Source organism: Pteropus vampyrus, unplaced genomic scaffold (genome assembly GCF_000151845.1).
Source record: "Pteropus vampyrus isolate Shadow unplaced genomic scaffold, Pvam_2.0 Scaffold18, whole genome shotgun sequence".
NCBI lineage: Eukaryota > Metazoa > Chordata > Mammalia > Chiroptera > Pteropodidae > Pteropus > Pteropus vampyrus.
Window position 1 is genome coordinate 8,284,534 of NW_011888799.1, and position 16,975 is coordinate 8,301,508.

The following is a 16,975-nucleotide window of genomic DNA, read 5'->3' on the forward strand; positions in this document are numbered from 1 at the left end:
ACCATGGGGATTCAAATGAAGGAACCGAATTTTATCAAATCGAATTATTTTCAATAAGATATAATACCTTGTAAAACTATGTACAATGTAATAGGACACTCTTGAAGATTAGATTCTAAAACCTTCAGCAGTCAAAGGAATAAACCTCTCAAATATTATTTGCTGCATAAACGAAGGACTGCATTAATGAATTAATGGGTGCATGGAGCCCTGATAGTTCCTCTAAGTGGAGTGCGTAGGCAAATTCATACCCCATCTATTCAGAAGTAGGTGCGGACTCTGATAAGTCTAGGCAATAAGTGTAGGGAACAAAAGGTCCTCACTCCTTACTTTTGTGACCCTCATCTGCCTCTGGAGGCAAGATCTGAAACACCTGGTGAAAGTGTGCCTTGCTCAGGTTAGTGGAAACTGACCTTCGATTTCGGTTCTAATATTACTCCTACCTCTTCATAGTCCTCTGGTGGGGCAGGAGGGAGGGGGCCTCCTTGTGAGACTGAAGCGGACGAGGGGGGAGAGAGAGAGTGAGAGAGAGAGAGGGAGTGAGGGAGAGAGGGAGAAAGATAGAGAGGGAGAGAGAGAAAGAGAGAGAGAGATTTGAAAGCAGTGGTTTGATGGAACAGAAGAAATTAGCTATCTTAAGTACAAGGGGCGAGTTTAAAAAGACAGAACTGTGAAGCTAATGGAAGGGATAGAAAAGTAGATCCAGGGCAAGAAGTGGACAGCGAAGAGGAAGCATGTTTTGGGTATTTATTGTGAGACAACTACAAGGCTTTCAGCACGAGCAAAATGTTTGGAACAACTAATAGCAACACTGAGCAGTCGTGGGTCGGGGAAAAAATCAGAAACATGGCATTTAAAATGAAAAAAATGACCACGTTCACTGCTATCTCAGGGCCCAGAACCTGTCCTATGTGCAGAAACACAGACCTTGCCCGGCTTTTAAAAAGTGCTGTGTTTTTTCCTACTTGGGACCAAGCTGCACCCTTTTCAACCCCGGAGATTGTGACCAGGAGGTATGAAAGAACCTCTCAGTTCTGGCCATGAGCGCTGCTTTTCTTAAATGCCTTATATTTTGAAAGGTAACAAAATCTATATTTGAGATTAGAAAAATAAATGAGCAGGAAAACGGTTCAACGGAAAGAAGCTAACATGGCTGTTGGGGGTGGCGTTTTAACTCTGAGCTCCCCAAGGGCGGGGCCTTCCTCGCTCACCTCCGGGCCTCCATCTCACGTTGACTGGCAGCAGCTAAAATGAAAGACTAGTACGAAAGGAAACTCACTTTTGGCTCTAAGTAAAGACGTGGGAAATTGAAACAGGGCGCCTGCTTCAGATTATGCTTTGGGGGCTGTGGTGTGAATCTAGAATGTCTGAAAGCCTAAGTTTCATTGGTCTCGTCTCTTTCATCCAACCAGAGGGGTACAGGGGTAACCTTGACAGAAACAGGTGGCAAGAAAGGTGTTTGGGTGGTGTATGCATCCCTCGGGATGAAAGTAAAGATGAAATGAGCACATTTGCTGATGGAGCAACCATTTGTTGATTTCCTTGTAAGTATCAGGCTGTGGGGTCCTTCCATGAAGGAACAGACAGAAATTCCCACCCTCATGGTGCTTCCTAGTCCAATGAGGCAGACAAATACATAGATAAGTAATAGAGGGTAGTATGTTAGATGATGGCACATGATGGAGAAAGATGCAGAAAGAAAGGGGCCGAGGGAGTGCAGGACAGTAGTCAGGAAAGACAACATTTAAAGCAGATGCCAGAGCTAGACTACTGGCTGTCTGGGAAAAGAAGAGTCCATGTGGAGGGAATGGCAGACTCACAGGCCCGGGGAGGTTGCATGCCAGGTTTGTTCTAGTAGCTAGCTGCAAGGCCAGTGTGGTTGAAACCGCCTGAGAGAGGCAGAGTGGTAGAGGATGAGGTCAGTGAGGAGCCAATCCCCTGGGCCTTCCAGGTCATGCCTAGAATGTGAGCTTTTACTGGAAGTGAGATAGAGCCTCTGGAGGTGAGCAGAGTAGGTTCAGGATCTGAATTAAGTTCTATGGGATCATGCTATGTGGACCTAGGTTGTATGAAAATCTCTTAACACACTGGTGAGAATGTAGCACTTAAATGTTGCTACTGTTAAGCTTATTAAAACGTGGTGGGAGAAGGGGATCACAGGGTGGTAAATGTTTTTGTGTAACATGTGCGCTATATGTTTGCTCCACTAGCTCCTCACACATTGGTTCTGATAAAACCGATTTCCCCAAATCAGATGGTAAACATGACTGGAGATTCCTAGGCATTGGGTCTGCAAATGGATCAGCGTCTGACTTTGTGATTAATTGCCCAATGGGTGGAACAAGCATGTATTGAGCATCTCCTATATGAAAGGGGTTGAAGCAGGCTCTGGGGATACAGTAATGAACAAGACTGATGGGTTCCTGCCTCACAGATGTCATTTATTCCAAATGTCCTTTGGGCAGGGTGTGGTGTGAGATGGCATTAAACACATAATTATGCAAATAATTATCCCATTCTAAGGACGATAAATGAAACAAAAGATAAGCGCAATGGGCTCTGGAATGCACTGCAGAAGGGCTAACCCGGTTATCACAAGGGGCTTCTCCGAGGGAGGGACATTTAAGTTGAGACAGGTAAAAGGGGAAAGAAGGTGGCTTGGTGGAGAGCAAGGTGGTCTAGAGCCCTCAGGGAAACAGGACATCATATGCAAAGGCTCTGTGGCAGGAAGGAGGAAGTACATGTCTTGTGCCTGGAGAGCAGACAGCACTGGCAGAAGGGTGAAATGAGCCTAAAGGGGTGAGCAGGGCTGGTCAGGCAGGACCTTCTGGCATGTGGGGATTGGGGCCTTTACTCCAAGTGCAAGGAGCAGTGCTAAAGGGCTTTCAACATGAGAGTGACCTCAACAGACTTGCATTCAATCACTCTGGCTGAGTATGGAGGGTGGGCTGAATGGGGAACAGAGTGAGCTTGTGACCTGTTGGGAGGCCCCTGTGGCATCCAACTGGTCAAACTGCTGTACAGAATTCAGGAGGGTACCCCCAAATATCGCCTACACGCCCTGGCCTAAAAGCCTTTCTGGTTAGCATCCCTCAATTAGCCATTCTGTCCATCCCCAGCTGCACTAACACTCTTAGCCCTCCATGTAAAGATCACAGGCATTGACCGCAGCCTGACTTAGGATCTCAGTTCTGCCCCTTCCTGTCTGTGGCTGGGACAAGTCTCTGACCACAAATCATTATCTCCTAAAGGGCAAAATTATAAAAAAAAAAAAAAAAGGAGTGAAGATTAAACACAATAACAGTGATTAAGGCTCCGTCCGCCTCTATAGGTAGGCAACTCAAATGCTAGTTTCAGCTATCCAAATGAATCATCTTCTAATGAGAACTAGTCTCTTGAATCAGGTTTCTATTCCACAAAAGCACCCAAGAGAGAGTGAAAAATGTGATGGTGTGAGATATGGGAGACCATGACCTTCACCTTGGGTCTTAAGAGCCCACTGGTGCTCTGAGAATTGAAAATATGGACAACATCAAGGGATCTGAGTAAAAGGCATTGAAAAAAATGTGAGATATAACCATTGGGAGATTAAAGTATTTTCTCCTCCTGTATTAACTGATTTCCAAGGTTAATGAGCACATATGTAAAAAGGATCAAATACCATCAAAATCTTAAATAGAGAAATAGTCCTTAAAGCATGGTGAGATCGGGTCCTGTATTTTAACTTATAGGGACTGTATGCTTGAATGATTGCATGTATGTATTTATTATTCATTCATTCATTCATTCATTCATTCAACAAATAATAATTGATTATCTCTTATGTTGTTGGTACGATGCTAGGAGCTATCTATCACTGATAAGAGTTGGCCCCCGTGTCTACTTCCTCCACAAGAGACTATAGACATTCTGACTCGAGTCCTCAGAAAACCAAAGGGCAGAACTCTGGTTTTCAGTTTCACTAGGTGTTTTAATTGTTCGTTTTTAAGCGTCTAGATTTTATTGTATCATCAGCTCTTAAATTTCATTATCTTGAAAGTTTCTGCTCAAACTCCTACCATTTAAACATTCAAACTTTCAAATCATTGTTTTTTAAATGATGAACCTCAAGTAATTCATCTCATGAAATTATAGTGGATGAAATGTGGCTCAGAGATGATTTCAAAACAGACAGAAAATACATATGTGGACATATCAAAACTTGTAATGGACTCCCTGATCCACTGAGACTTATAACCCACATATATCATTGACTTTTGATAGTGAACATACGACATGAGGTGGGGGCAATGTGTGCCCCACTATCCCACCCCCCATAACATTCCCCTCGTGCCAAATATTCCACCCTGATGCCCTATCACCCCGGAAAAATATGCAATTGTCAGAATCATGATCATACAGTAAATTCACCAGGCAAATTGTGAAATATGAGTCATGGTTTTATTTCTTCTGCAATTGTGAAAACTGCAAAATTTTTATCAAGATGGAAACTGAAAACTCTGAGTGTCGCCTCATGGGGAGCCCTGACACTCTCACGTCAGATTGTTCTCACCCACCCCACAACTCCAGTCACGCTATGCCTCTGCCAGGGAGTTAACCCTGCTGTTTAGTGCTCAGCACCCAGAAAATTGCCTGCCATGAGGTCCTTTCAGATCGCCTCACAAGTACCTTGTCGTAGTCTGATCTCCAGCTCATGTGCAAGGCAGGAAGCTTGTTGTCCTGGAGGTGTCATTTCTCCCCTCACCCTCCCCTCCCATCATTCAGAATCTGTCATCCAGCTCTCCCTCTACCCAAGTCACCCCGGCCAGCATCCCCACTCTGAAGCCGGGATCTTCCCATCACCACTTACCTGTCCTAAGTCCCATTCTTTTAAGAACCTGGGTTCTGAAAACTGATTCCTACTACTACACTAATTTGTTACTCCTTCCAGGAAGGAAGTGATATCTCAAAGTGACCCTCGTTAGACAATGTCTTAAGTGGCTTTAGAACTGTGTTTCATGGACTCCTAAGCTTCCATGAATGTGCCTGAGGGTCACCCTATGGAGCCTGGAAACCCTTGACCTCTACCCAGGCTCCAACCAGGCCACGCTGCTTTAATACGCCTTCTACAGTGGAGCCACCCAGTGGGGTCAGTGAGAGGACAGGCTTTGGAGTCAGACCACCCAGGTTTGAACACTAGCTCTATAACCTACCAGCTGTGTGATGTTGGGCAGGCGATTTAACCTCTCTGTGCCTCAGTTTTGTCACCTGCAAAATATTAACAGCACACTGTATCTTACGGGGTTCTTGTCGGACTAAATGAGTTAAAACATCTGGCACATAGTAAGCACTATTTAAGAATTTGCTATTATGATTTATATAGGGTAATTTGCAAGATGCCACTTGAAAGAAGTTTTCCACTATTTAAAAAAAGGCAAAAACAAACAAACAAAACCCCAAACTCCCACTGCTTCACTCAAAATATGAATATCTTATTGGAACTCTGCCACCAAGGGCAGGTTTTTTGGCACTTCTCAAATCCTACCTACGTCTGGGGCTGAGTTGGCTTTGGGACTGCCTTACACCAGATCAACCCGCATTTACATTTGTAGTTACTGACTTAGGGAGAGGGGTTAAGTGCAACGTCAGGTGTATTTTATTCATTCCATTATTCTATGAATTTTTTTAAGTTGTTATTATTTGGCTAAGGCTATTAGTCTCTTTATGGCACATACTTAGCAAGAGGCCATTGGCTGACAATGTGACAGGGGCCATCAGAAGAAATGTTGCTTGATTTTCTAAGAGAGAGGTCAGATATTATCACAGAGATTATCACATACTTCGTTAGAAAGCTTCGGAACCTGACGCTTTGGCCTTCATGTCACTGTTTGAGGGTCAGGGAGATAAACTTCATAGGACAACTACAGGTCTTTTCCTGTTCCAGAATAAGCATCTAAAATTTGTTCTTTCAAATTCAGCACTAATTGTGCTATGACTTTGCTTTATGAATCTGGGTGCAATTATCATTCAGAAATCATGAGTGCGGGGAGAAGACTGTGAGCTTTGGACTTAGGCTCCCCACCTGCTGGCTGCTACATCCCCTCAGAGGGTCTCACCTCCCAGCCTTTGCAGTAGACTCCTCTGAAATTTGCTTGCCTTATATGCTCTTACCTGAGCCTGCCTCCTCCTCCATGTCCCCAGGAATTCTACTATGTCCCCAGCTGCAGCTGACTCTCCCTTCTCAGGGCTTCCTAGTTCTAGGGAGAATTACTAATCACTAACTGTCTGGGGCTTGTCTCTCTCCTGTGAGCCCCACAGTGCCCTGAGCTTACCCTGAATGGCACTTGCCACCCTGTGCTGTTGGTCTCCTCGGCGCCCTTGTGAGGTCTTTGTAAGCTAGGCTCGTGTCTGGTTCATTCTTGATTTTTCAGGGTCTGGCATAGAGCCTGGCATATAATGGGTTCGTAATAAAAGTTTGTGAAATGAATGAAAAAACCAGCCCACCATCCCATTAGGGGGGGCAACGTGTTATTGATCACCTGAGACATGTGCCATAGGTAATTCCTAACTGGTCTTGTGGTCTTCAGACTTGGAAAGAATCCTCTTTCTTCATTCCTTTTAAAATTATCTTATTTGTGTGGACTCGAGGTTCTCATCATGTGATAATGCAACTCTCACTTTCAGGAGCAGCTTGGCTGAGATTAGAATTTTCCAGAATTGTCCTGCCACTGAGTTGCACAGGGAGTACCCCCTTAAGCATGGCTAAGGAACAAGGATGAAGACTGAAACACATGCCATTTTACACCATCTGGGTTGTGCCCCTCTCAGGGCAGGGCTGTCGGCACAGTGACCCATACATATGTCAAACTTCACTATGATGCTCTAAGTAGGGTACAGAATATTCCATAGCATGAAATATAGGGTCATTGTATTACGGTGAGAACTAGAATGAGGACCTCCATCTCTTTGTGTCTGATTTACAAATTACGAGGTGGAGGTGGGATGTTTTCACAGGGTTTTATTGCCCTGGGATCTGAGAAATATTTGTTTTTTGTTTGATTAACACTCTGTCATTTATATTGCCCATGTGGCTTCATTTGTAGAATTCTAAACACACAAGGGCTATTGGGTAGAGCAGGAAGCAAATTTTAGAAAGCATGCATCAAAATCCCTCATGACATTTCTTTGTGAGTCAATATGAAGTCACACAAGCATCAGAATGTCAATCCTAAAAAAATTCCCATAGCTTCTGGAGAGGATTTTCTTAGATATCTCTGTCTCTAAACGCAGAAGAACATTGTGGTATTATAGTATTTGCAAAGTAAAGAGAGTAGCTAACATTTAGTGAATGTTTACTACTTGCCAGACACAGTGCTGAGTGTTTTATACAGGTTATTTCACCGGTTCCTTACTATAATAAACCTATAAAAGATGAGAAAATTAAGGTTCAGTGGGTCTAGGTGACTTGCTTAAGGCTGTCCAAGTAGAAGGTCATGGGGCTGGGATCTGATCTAATATCTGGCCCCAAAGCCCGGATGTTCTGTTCCACCACACGCAGCCTCTCCCAATGAACGCGGGAAACTTATTTCTGTATAGAATCCTCACTTGGACCAGCAAAAACACCTTATCTTGCTTGAAAATGTCCCCATTTCTTGCTCCTTTGTCTATTCAGCTTGTATACAACCTCAGGGAACAAAATCTCCCCCTGCTCATAACATATTTTCTTTGACTGCCTTAAGACAGCCGCTGAGCTGCCATGCACAGCTTCACTTACCAGGACGGGCCTCTGGTTTAAACAGAAGGTGTCACTGCTGGAAGTCACTGACTTCCGTATCCCTCCTCCCTCTCTTCCCAGTGCTGGACAGCTGGGCTCATGGAGATGCTGGTAAGGCTGGATCCAGGTACCTTCTCAAAACTTAAGCCTTAAATGGGACATTTACAAGGAAAGGAGTCTTTCTGTGAAAATCTCACTGGGAAGTTGCAGAGGATGCCGGCCCTGCTGGCCTCTCTGTACCTGTGCTGTGGCATTCATTAATAGTCAAGGGCTTTCTCAGCATTTTCTGCTTTCATCTCTACCTCTGGAGAACGGAAGGGAGGAATCATAGGGATTGGAAGTTCCCACAAACCCTTTGCTTTCAGTTGTCGTTTTGGGGCCGGAGTGAACCTTGTTCTCAGAAGATGGTGAGAGACTGTGGATGGTGGTGGCTGCCCATCAACCTTCATTTGAGGAGGAGGATTTGAGCCCTATTATCAAATTGGGGAGGAAAATGAGGCAGTTAGGAAAAAATGAATAGGGAGTGCAATATTATTTCCTTAAAAGCATTCTTTATAGAAAGAGGCACCCTGCCAGGGGCTCAGGCAACCGTGCTGGACCATGAAGGTTTGCTCTGAGGAAGGAAAGGGAAGGCAGAGAAGGGGAAAACCCATCTGGGACATTAGTGAATGTTGAGCTTTAAAACATTGTTGATCTTGCCAGGTTCCAACTTTTGACAGCTGCTAAATAAGGCACCTGACAAAATAGCTTCAGTTTTATAATTTGGAAATCGGAAGGGAAAACTCATGAGGGCTAAAGGCACGGAAAGAGCACAAGGGCTTTCCTGGGCCTGTGCAGAGGCTTCCAGCTGTGACTCTTTAATACTTGGTGTATGCGGAGATTTGGGATCCTGCAAGGACGAAGAAGACACATTTCCTACCTTTGGAGTCTGGCCACTCACAACGCCCAGCTTAAAGCGAAGCCTGGTAGGAAACCGTCTCTATGCAACACCCCCCTCTACTGGATCCTTGCATGGAAAGCAGTACCCCAAGGTCCTCTGCTGCCTTAGAATCTCTTTAGAGGTTTTTCTCTACATTAAAGCATATTTTGGTGTTGGTCAAGGCGATGCCCCCAGCCTTCTCCACTAGTCCCTTGATTAAGATGAAAAATTCTCTAAATGCACACACACCCGAGAAAGATATGATACACACCCAAGAGAGATGGATGAAATGATGACTGGACAGCATGAAACCTTAAGACTTCAGAAGACAGTTATTTCCCTCATGGGGGAGAGAGTACCAGAGAGGAAGAGCTACTTACTGAAGACACATGGCTGGTAACAGGCAATGCTGGGGTCGAGACCCCCTTCTCCTGACTCCCACTTTAGTGTTCCTTCTCCTGTGACAGAGTGACTCGTCAATATTCAATGTGGCTGCATCTCGAGAGAGGCTTCTGGCCATGGAAACCATAGGGCCAGCCTTGGAAGGAGACCGTCCTTTAGGCTGTATCTCTCTCAGGGCCCCCAGGTCCTTGGTAACTCACAGACCATAAGTCCAGGCAGAGCCTGGGTGACATGCAAAGCACCTCCACACCCCGGCCAACCACAGAGTCTGGATGCTTCTCTATTAGAGTCACTGCTTCTAGAGCAGTGCTGCCCAGTAGAACTTTCTGCAATGATGAAAATGGTCTGTATCTGCACTGTCCGTTTCAGTAGCCACTAGCCATATGTGACAACTTAACACTTGAAATGTGGCTAGTGTGACTGAGAAACTGAATTGTAAATTTTATTTAATTTTAATTAAAGTTAAAAATCCACACGTATCTTAGCTAAAGGACAGCATAATTCCAGAAGGACCTGTTGACATGTGTACACCACTTGGCCAACAACAGTTTCTTTATTAGGTGTCACCTGGCAATTAGCAGGGCTGTGTGGGGAGAATGGGACCCAGGGTGTAGCAGAGCAGCTTGTACAAACAGCACTGGAAGCAAAACGACAGGGTTGTAATTTGTAATCTTGCTTCTGCTCCAGAGAAGCCACTCGGCTTTGGGAGAGACCAGACTCTTAAGACTCTATTTCTTTACCTGTAAAATGGGAGGGATTGGTGGTTTTGGCCTTTTTGCCACTAAGGAGCCCTTTCATTTATTTTTTCCCCCATGGACTCCTTGTTTAAAAAAGGCGTTCGTCTATGCTACGAGCAGCACTCATTAAGTAATAATTGCTGCCATTTTAAAATGACAAACTACTAGTCAGAACTTTTATCTGCACTAGCTAACCAGTGATCACATTGAATTGATATAAATCCACCCAAAAGAGACCTGAGACGTAAGCGGCCTGTCAAGTCTCATGTAAGGCACATGTACGTTTTAGAAATAGCTTTTTAAAATATTGAGAATGTTACTAGCACCTCCATTGTTGTTTACTAAGACATTAAGGGCATTCAGGACCCAGGTAAGAATCCAGATGAGATGAGCTCCTAGTCCTGTCTGGGTCTCAGAGTCCTGAGTCTAAGGAGGCTTTGATAGGAGGATCTCATTGTGGGGGGCACTTCCTGGGGGGATCTGGGCCCTGTTAGGGGGAAAACACTGAAATGCACATGGGAAAACCGTGCAGGAGGGTTTCGCTGGCTTCATCCTTTTGTTAGGGCACTTCTTGGGGACTGCTGGGAGATGTTAGAGCCATCTTGTCCAGACCTGCAGCCCGCTACCGCATCAGGCAGTCCTGCCTCCTCATGGGTACAGCCTCCGCCAGCAGGGAACAGAGCATGAGGCAAAGGGCCATTTGCTTCCCAGCATGTGCCTCTCCAAGGCTCTGGAAATGCCACAGAGAGGGTGGTGGGAGGAAACCCCAAGCAATGAGGCAGAACTTGAGACAGATTTACACAGGAAGCTGTAAGGAAGCTCCTTCTCCACTCTGAGGGTGGAATGGTTTCTTTGAAGGACGACTTTCAGGTTGAGCTAACATCTGTGCTGCACCTCTGTGAGTTCTGCCCTTGCCTACCCCATTGGGCACTTACAGTGGTTCTCTGTGAGGGAGAAGATATGAGTCCACCCTACACACATAAAAGGCAAAGGGCCCGGGAGGCCAAGAGACCGGCTCCAGGTTATTTAACAAGTAGATGGCAGTTCTGAGATTCACACCCAGGAGAGTCAAGGCTCTGAACCTAGGTAATGTGACAGAGCCCTCTAATGAAAGAACACAGCAATCTGTGTGACAATTTGATCATTCTTACTCCTGCTACTTAGTCCCAAGCAAGGAACTTCCCCTCTAGCTGAGCACCAAGAACCAAATCTCTTGGGTTCTAATGTCACTTGTCTTTCTCCTATTTCTGCTGGTTTGTGTGTATAAGTTTTCATTCTTCAAAATTCTTTTTCATGCTGTCTAATATTGTTCTCCTAAGAATCTTGACAGGTAGATGGAGCCAACCTCTTCGTTCCCATTTTAGAGGTGCAAAACTGAGGTGCAGGGAATTGCATGGCTTGGCAATTGGCTAAATGAAAGGGAACTTTTCTGGCTGGTATAGTTGCCCTTTTGACCTTCTCTGGGGCCAAAGTATCCATCCTATAATGTCAGTATCCTTCTGACACTTTTTTTGTCGGTGATGGTAAAGAAGAGTTTTATTCACTTCTGTTTTGATAAAGCATCAGTGCTCCTAATTGCAGCAATTTTTAAAGTGCTGACGGAGAGTCCAAAATCTTTATATGGTTCCAAAATCTTGTGTGAGAACAGAGTTTTCTCAGTGTTTGTGTGTGTCTGTGTAGGGTGTCTGTGTTAACCATTCTATGAGGGACCTTGAAGGGGCCAGGCACAAGCTTCAATATGCTGCATTAGTCAAACCAGCTAATAAGCACGAAGGTGCTTTTGAAAATCATAGCATCCTGGGTCCGTATGGGGACTTTAGTAACAAGATCCCACCTTTTCTGTTCAAGCTGAGGCTTGGCTGGGCATTGTTCACAGGACTGCTTATATGTATGTACGTATTTTTTAAAAAATAAACATTAATTGAGCACCTACTATTTGCCAAACATTGTCTTACGCACTTGCACAGTCATCATCCCTTTTAATAAGGCTCATATTTAATTTGGGTTTTGTTTAGGGAGAGTACTTGAGCATCTGGAATAGGATTAAAATAATCATAGCCCTCTCTTTTGCCTTCTTAACTTTTCAGATTTTATTTCCCAGGAGATGGTGTTCAGTTGTTTGATTTTACGATTTATGATCATGGAGGTTTTTTTTTTTTTTTCTTCACATTAAATGCTTGCCAAGGAGGTGTGTTCTATTGAGGGTATACATCAGACTGGAATGAGAGTCTGCGGTGAGGGCAGCTTAACCAGGGGGAGGGGACTGCAACATTAATAAACTGAGATCATAGAATAACGGGGGTGGGGAGCCCAAGGCTTTTGTTGGAAAGATATTAATAGGGATCATGCTTACATTCTTAGCTGAAGAAACTATTTGATCTCCTGAGCATAGCTCTGATGTCTCTTATGATATGTATTAAATGTAAAACCTCTTTCCACTCAGAAAGTCGTTTGTCAAATCAAGTGCTTGGAAGTTTCTACAAAGTCCAGGAGCCTCAGAAAGAAAGACAGACACGGCCAGTCCATCAGTGCTGTGTTGAGACTTCGACTTTGTAAATGGGCTGGGGTGGCTCCCAAGGGCGGGGACCCTCACAGCCAGTTCAGGGTGCTAGCATTTGGTCTCTTGGGGTCTGAGCTTTATGGTTTTGGTGGGGGAACGTGAGGGATGGGAAGAACAATTAACCTGGCATCAATAAAGTGCCTATTATGTGACAGGCACAGAGCAAGGCACCTTTACATCTATTTTCTTCAGTGTGGACAACAGCCTCATCGACCATGGATCTTGACTCTTCTTCAAAGGTGGGGAGGGGTTAGGAGAGGAGGGAAAAAAGTGAAGGAAGGGGTAGAAAGGAACCTCAAGCTGCCTTTAAGGCCCACTCTAACGCACGGCCAAACAGAGAAAATGGACCATTGTTCACTGTTGTTGGAGGAGGGGTGTTTCTAAAAAATATTCTGGTGAAAACTATCTTCTCCTTTGGACCAAAACTTCAAACAACTGAGCCACTAGTGAATCAGATTTGAAGCATGAGCCACAAATTTCAGGAGTCTCCTGTTAAAATGTCCCTAAAATTCCCCATGAGAGAAGAAAAGTTCTCCTGGCATTGGTATGTGGTTATTTTCCTTCATGTTAATGGAAAACTTGGGTGTTGGTTTAATTGTGAGGGAGGGAGACCCAAAGTTTTACGTAGAGAGATCTCACCTCTTTCCTTAGCGTCCAGGTATCAGCATAGATCAAGTTTTCCACCTGGAGCCTGTAAGATCTTTGTGTTGCTCTCTGCAAGTGAAGAAGACCAGTCGGTAGTTGACATCTGTATATTAGTCACGACGGAAATGGGGAGGCTGATATTTTATAGGGTGTTGGTTTGGCCAGGGCCGTTGCCTACGTCTGAGATAGCCTGGCAGGCAGAGGAGAGAGTGGAAGAGAGAGAAACGGAAGGAAAAGACCACTACTCACTTCCCCAATTTCCACGACCCAACCAACTGGGAGGCCAACTTTCTCAAAGGAAATTTTAGGAAAACCAGACGAGAATCAGGAAATAGCAATAAAATCAGTTGGAGCCTAAAAGTAGGAGGTTCTTCCATGAGAAAACAAAAGGTAGTAAACGTGATCACGCACATGGTTCGTGGTTAACAAGCTCAGCCAAAATTTCTTAAGAGTTTCTTAGGCATTGTGTAAAGTGCTTTATATGAAATAATCTGATTTCCACTTCAAAACTAACCTTCAGAAGATACGATTGGCACCCACAATTTACAATTGAGCAAACTGGGTCCAAAGGATTTTCGTGAAGCAAAAAATATGACCAGTTACGTGTTCAATGGGACCACATGATCTAAACAATCCAGTAGCTTAGGAGAAACATAAATATGCCTGGTATTGAAACCAGAGAAAAACCTCCTGTGAAATATATGGATGATCCACTATCATAAAGTAACACAGTTTTTAAACCATATTGTACCTGAATCTACACATTCAGATGAGTGCTGGGCTGTTAAGGTGACACCCTTCCCCCGACCCCAATGTTAATGGAAATACCTGGAGCTCCAGGAGGGCGGGGAGGTGGCTCTCACTACCAGCAAAAGGAGTACCGGTGTGTAGAGGGACATCTGTCCTCCCCGGGGGCTGTAGTTGACTTTTCCAGAGACATAGCCATGGCTGGATATTTGAATATCCACCGTGGTGGCAGATTGTCATCCTGGGAAAAACAGTTTCAGATTTTTGGAAGACAAGTCAGGTCCAATGAATATTTAGTAAGTGTTTAAACTGACCTTCTGAAGGAGATGTGACAAGGCCAGTTTTCTTATATGGCCCATAAATCAATCTAATTTCTAGAAAGGAATTCCAAGACTATTTTCGCAGCAGCCTTGGGATAAACGTGTATGGCTTCCCAAGGTGACAGCTCTGGGGATCGTGTTCATTTGTAGGAATAAATTCTGATGTATCAGTAGGCAATCGGTTGTGTTAGCTCGTGTGTCTTGATTTCCTAATTGAAATACCAAATCTTGAAAGCTGGAAGCCAGAGTAGATCCATAGATTAACTTTAATGGTGGAAATGTTACTTGATTTCATCCCTCCCTACCCGTTGTTTCTCTCAGTCTTGTTCTCCAACAAGCAACTCCATTCTCCTACGTTCTAAACAAAATCTTTAGAATCACCCTGCCTCTTCTCTTCCTGCCACCCTCCACATCTAGTCTGTCAGGAAATCTTACTGACTCTACCTTTAAAATGTACCTGCAATAAGATGGCTTCTCATGACCGCCACTGCTCCGATCCATGTCCCTTTCCGAACCACCTGGCAGCTATTTAGAAAGGAGGTCACTCTTCCTCTCCGAGCCCTCTAGGGGTTTTGGTGCTTGGCAGACTAATGGCTCCCAAGATGTCCATGGCTTAATGCCTAAAGCCCGTGAATATGTCACCTCACGTGGTTAAAGGGACTTTGCAGGTGTGATTAAGGATATGGGCCTTGACATGGAAAAGTACCCTAACTATCCAGATGGGCCCAACTCAACCACGTGAGTCCCTCAGAGTAGAGAACTTTGCCATGTTGAGGTCAGAGGCATAGGGTTGTGGGGATGGAAGAACGGTCAGCGAGATGTCATGTGAGAAGGTTCTGACCTGCTGTTGCTGGCTTTGAAGCTGGAGAAAGGGGACCATGAGCCAAGGAATGAGGTTGGCCTCTGGAAGCTATAAAAAGCGAGGACAGGAAGTAACAAAAGAACGAAGCCCCAGTGACACGATTTCAGCCCAGTGTGACTGTGTTAGACTTGTGACCTCCAGAACTGCAAGATAATAAATATGTTCGTATTAAGCCGCTAAGTTTGTTTGTTGTAACAGCAATGGAAAACTGATAGAGTTTCTCATCCTACTTAGGTAAAACCCAGAGGTTTTACCGCCATCTGCAAGGCCCTGTGTGATCTCTTGGACTTCACCTTCTTCCACTCGCCTTTCTTGTTCACGCTCTCATCACACAGGCCTCCTTGCTCTTTCTCTGCATGCCGAGAGGATTCTTACCTCAGACCTTTACACTTGCTGCTTCCTCAGCCAGAAGGGCTCTTCCCCACAACCACGCTATCTCCTCTCTCACCATTAAGTCTTTGCTGGAAGCACAAATACTTCCTTGCCCAGATCATCCTCGTTAAAAACAGCGCCCCTGTCGGCTGTTATTTTCTGTCCACTGTAACCCAGCCTTGCTCTCCAAAGTGCATGTTACCACCTGACACACACACAGAGACATGTGCACACTCATATTTCTATGTGTTTATTATTTTCGTTTGTTTGTTTATTGTCTCTCATGACCTACGAGAAAGTAAGCTCCAAGAAGATAGGGATTTTGGTCCCCCACCCTCTCTGGTATATCCCAACTGCCTTGAATATGGCACATAGAAGATGCTCAATAAATATTTATTGAATGAATAAAGAAAAAGTGGGTAACAAGGTATTAATTGTCATACTATAAACAAACCCCTTGCTATAATATGTTGGTAATTGTTAGTTTTAGCTGGACATAAAATTAGTCCTCAATAATAAATTTCTCAAACAGGCGATTCATTTTGGATACTTTAAATTTTTTTAAGACTATGATGAAACTGTTTGCCTCCAAAGCCCAGACATGAAATAGTATCGCTCTTGTCCCTATAAACTGCAAGGATGGTAAGTTCTACTTATAACACAGGACCTGGGGTTCCAGCACAGATGTTCCCTCACTGGCTTAGTGACCTTGGGCAAAGCACTTTTTCCTCTGAGCCTTCATTTCCTCCTATGTTAAAAGGGGACTAGATGACGATTCCTTGGACCTCTTCCACCATTAAGTTCTTCCGTTCCCACTAATTCTGTAACTGTTTGGCTTGTTCATGGTGGTGAACTGTAGGGAGTTTGGGCACCATTTCTCTGTGTGCCTTTGAGAGACAAAAGTTCCTTTGTGCTCTGTCCCTGGAAGCACTCCAGATTCCCGGAGCACAGGTGGGGCGTGGGCGTGTGTCAGCCAGTGTCATCACTGGGAAGGTGGGTAGAAGGGGAGGTGTGGAGGAAACAAACAAGGCAGGGTGGCCAAGGGAGGGGGCAGGAAAGAGAAACAGGTTGAGACACAAAAAAAATTTTTTAAAGTCTTGTAGAGAAAAAAATTTGAATTCGACTGAAGGATGTTGGCGGCATGCATATTGAAGGAGGCAGGTGGCCCAGTTAGGAAGCCAGTCAGGAGTGTGGATTTTTAACTGACTTCTTTAGATGACAGTTTGGCAATATAGTCATCCCTTGGTATGAATGGGGGCTTGGTGTCAGGATCCCCATGAATATCAAAATTGAAAGATGGCACGATGTTTGCATATAACTTATATTCATTATCCCGTATACTTTAAGCCATCTCTAGATTCCTTATAATTACATTCAATGTAAATCCTATATAAATAGTTGTACTGTAATTTTTTGTTAGAATATTTTCAATCCACTGTTGTTTAAATCTGTAAATGCGTAACTAGCAGATACAGCGGACCAACTAGTAGAATTGAAGATATGCATAAACTATGACCCAGCAAAGCCACTTTCCTATGGACCGAAATATGTCCCTCTTCATTCATATATTGAAGCCCTAACCCCCGATGTGATGGTATTTGGAGACGACGCCTTTGAAAGATAATTAGGTTTAGATGGAGCCATGCAGGTGAAGCCTG